Here is a 3,565-nt window from a genome sequence, read left to right as displayed (position 1 = left end):
GCGAGTTCGGCAGGAGGATGTTCCTAAGGCAGCATTTCGTACGCGGTATGGGCACTCTGAGTTTCTAGTGATTCCGTTTGGTCTGACGAACGCTCCAGCTGTCTTTATAGATCTGATGAATCGGGTGTTCTGCGACTTTCTGGATAAGTTCGTAGTGGTGTTCATCGATGATATCTTGGTCTATTCTTGCAGCATGGATGAGCATGTTTATCATCTGTACACTGTACTCCAATTCTTGAGGGAGAGACAATTGTATGCGAAGTTGAGAAAGTGTAACTTCTGGATTGACCGGGTTGTATTCCTTGGTCATGTCATTTCTTAGGATGGCGTATCTGTTGACCCCAGCAAGACATAGGCTATTCTGAATTGGTCACATCTGAATACAGCTTCTGAGATCCGTAGTTTCTCGGTTTGGCAGGGTACTACCGGCGTTTTGTGGAGAATTTCTCTCAGAGAGCTAGGCCTTTGACACAGTTGACAAAGAAAGATGCATCCTTCGTGTGGTCTGATGCTTGTGAAGACAGTTTTTGGGAGCTGAGACGTCGTTTGAAGACAGCACCATTTCTCGCTTTGTCGTCTAGATCAGGTGGGTTCGTAGTCTGCACTGATGCATCGCTCCATGGTTTGGGGTGTTTGTTGACTCAGAATGGCCACGTGGTCGCTTATGCTTCCAGACAGTTGAAGACTAACGAGGAGAACTATCCCGTACATGATCTAGAGCTTGCAGCTATTGTCTTTGCTCTGAAGATATGGCGTCACTATTTGTATGGAGAAAGATTCAATATCTTTACTGATCATAAGAGTTTGAAGTATCTATTCACTCAGGCTGAGTTGAACATGCGGCAGCGTCGTTGGATGGATCTATTGAAGGACTACGATTGCGAGATCAAGTACCATCCAGGTTCTTCAAACCCCGTTGCGGATGCGCTTAGTCGCAATGTTTACATGAGTTCCCTTCGTAACAATTCAGTTTTGAAGGTAGTGGAAGAGGGTTGTTCTTTTGGATTCACGTTCCGTCACAAGAAAGAACAGCAAGTGATTCATGTTTCTTCAGTGCTTGTAGATCCAGCATTGTATCGACGAATCCGAGAAGCTCAGAATTCTGATCTGAGAACTCAGAAGTTAGCTCGTCTGGATGAGGGTAGTAATACTTCTTTTTTCCATCTGCAATGAGACGGTATGTTGTCTTTCTGGTCGAGTAGTGATACCCGATGATTTGGCTTTGAGGGACAAGATTTTATTGCAAGCTCACCGCAGTAGATTTTCCATCCAGGCAGCATGAAGATTTATAAGGATTTTTGCACTCGATTTTGGTGGAAAGGGATGAAGCGTAGTGTCTATCAGTTTGTATCCCAATGCCTTGTGTGTCAGCAAGTCAAGGCAGAGTTTAGATGATCCGAAGGGTTACTTCACAGCTTAGAGATTCCTGATTGGAAGTGGGAGCATGTGACGATGGATTTTGTCACCCACTTGCCTATGTCTTCCAGGACTTGTGTTGCTATTTGGGTTCTTGTGGATCGATTGTCTAAGTCAGCGCATTTTCTTCCCTATAACCGAGATTATATCTTTGATAGGATGGCGCAATTTTATGTGCGGGAGATCATTTGATTTCATGGAATTCCGTTGAGCATTATCAGTGATAGAGAACCGAGATTCACCTCGAGATTCTAGGGTAGTTTCCAGTGACCCCTTAGTAATACTTTGAGCTTGAGTACAGCTTATCAACCAGAGACAGACGGACAGTCTGAACGTACTATTCGCACTTTGGAGGATATGCTTCGCGCAATGGTGATGGATTTTGGTCCAGCGTGACATGATCATTTACCGTTGGTGGAGTTTGCTTACAACAATAGTTACCATCGCAGCATTGGCATGACACCATTTGAGGCTCTTTATGGACGTCGTTGTCGTACAACTCTATTTTGGGACGAGGTTGGTGAACGTCAGGTTTATGGTCCTCAGATGATTCAGCAGATGACTGATGCAGTGGAGTTGGTACGACGCAGGATTAAGGCGGCCTAGGATCGACATGCTATTTACGCAAACACTCACCGGAGGCCGTTACAATTTGAGGTAGGAGAGCATGTATTCTTACGTGTGTCACCTTTTCAAAAGGTGATGAGGTTCGGTCGCAAGGGTAATCTGACACCGAGATTTATTGGCCCTTTTGAGATTCTCGAGAAGGTTGGGGACGTGGCTTATCGTCTGGCATTCCCCCCAGATCTTTCGGGGATCCATGAAGTGTTCCACGTGTCCTTGTTGAGACACTACCTGGCGGATGAGTCGCATATTTTGCATCCGATTGAGGTGCAATTAGATCAAGATCTGTCGTATGTGGAGAGACCCCTACGGATTCTAGACAGAAAGGACAAGGTGCTTCGTAATAAGCGCATACCTTTGGTAATGGTATAGTGGGAGCGCAGAGACACAGAGGAAGCTACTTGGGAGTTAGAGAGCCGGATGCAAACTGAGCACCCCGAGTTTTTTTTTTTAGATTTTGTACTTCTTTGTATCAAGTTTGTACTTGTTCAGTTGTAATAAAGAACATTCGTGTTGAGTTCTGTACTTTTTCCTCTGACTTTAATTTCGAGGACAAAATTTCATAAGAGGGGGAGAATGTAGTGACCCGCAATTAATTAAAGTAATTAATTTGTTAATCACTAAAAACTTGCGTAAATAACCCAAGAAGGATTGGACTGTCCGAAGAGAAGTTCAGGGGATTCGAAGTGGTTCGGACGTTCCGAAGCCAAGATCGGAGGCTCCGATTAGGATCGGGAGCTCCGTCGGCAAGATCGGGAGGTCCGTTTGGGATCAGGGCACACGTCATCGCTTACATCAGCAAGGTGATGTCATGGTTGACGCATTGATGGGACTTCGGACGCCCCGAAGATTGGATCGGGGGTTTCGATCGTGTTCGGACGGCCCGAACTCCGTCTATAAATAGGGACGCGAGGATTCATTTCTGATCGCACCAAGTTCCCTCTTCTCTCTTTTTTTAGGCTTCTAACTCAGATCTAGGAGATTTTAGGCGTCCTATTGAGGATCCGGAAGTGGCATAGAGATCCAGGTGTCGTAGCGGAGCTTTGGCCTAGTTTTGAGGCAAGCAACAACAAAGGGCTGACGACGGACGCAGGTATAACTTTGGCTTCTGGTAGCGCTTAATCGTGTCATACCCAAATTATCCGACTCAATCAGATAAACAAATAATGCAGTAGTGTGAGTAGAGATCGTTCCCACGAGGAAAGGTAAAATTTAATGTGTTCTAAGTAAATAAAAAGGGGTTTTGGGATTTGAGATTAACTACTAAAAATTTAAGCAATTAAAAAAATTAATATTATCACTATCATGCAAGAATGAAAATTCAACTAAAGAAATAAATAAGAGACGAGACTTGGTATCGGTTGACTACACCCTTGATATTTGTTTATTCAATCATCGATTCTCTAAAAATAATTAATCCTATCAAATATTCATCATTGGAAATCTAATTCCTGTTTTACCTTAATTTTAGTTAATTAGAAACCAGCGTTCTAAATTAACCCTTACCAATAAATTAACCCGGATT

Source organism: Henckelia pumila, chromosome 1, assembly GCF_033568475.1.
Source record: "Henckelia pumila isolate YLH828 chromosome 1, ASM3356847v2, whole genome shotgun sequence".
Classification (NCBI taxonomy): Eukaryota; Viridiplantae; Streptophyta; class Magnoliopsida; order Lamiales; family Gesneriaceae; genus Henckelia; species Henckelia pumila.
Note: the sequence above shows the minus strand (reverse complement) of the source record.